Below are 287 nucleotides of genomic sequence, written 5' to 3'. Positions count from 1 at the left end.
AATCTCTCTTTTTTTATCATCTTTAAAAGTAAAACACAGCTATTCCTATGGTGCAAAACTTCATTTATTTTCATTTCTAAAGAGGAAATGAGTTGCTTGAATGCACTTTTCTGACAGAATATTATCAACCATAAATCATAAATACCCTCTTTTGAAATTGAAAAAATATAGATGAGAGTTTAGAAACCGGATGCTTATAATTGGTTGCTGTGACTGTTTGCATTAGTTCACCTTGGGTATGTTGTTCTATAGTTCTCTATTTAAAACCACTTCAACCTGTCCATGGC

General features: G+C 31.7%; 1 protein-coding gene across 1 annotated transcript in view; it reads left to right on the top strand.

The window, feature by feature from the left end:
• LOC119585288 (gamma-tubulin complex component 3 homolog) overlaps positions 1 to 287 on the top strand; it is a gene marked incomplete in the record, with an annotated part of 12,561 nt that overhangs the window by 5,273 nt on the left and 7,001 nt on the right.

Source organism: Penaeus monodon, chromosome 19 (assembly GCF_015228065.2).
Source record: "Penaeus monodon isolate SGIC_2016 chromosome 19, NSTDA_Pmon_1, whole genome shotgun sequence".
NCBI lineage: Eukaryota > Metazoa > Arthropoda > Malacostraca > Decapoda > Penaeidae > Penaeus > Penaeus monodon.
Note: the sequence above shows the minus strand (reverse complement) of the source record. Positions and strands in the feature narration are given on the sequence as shown.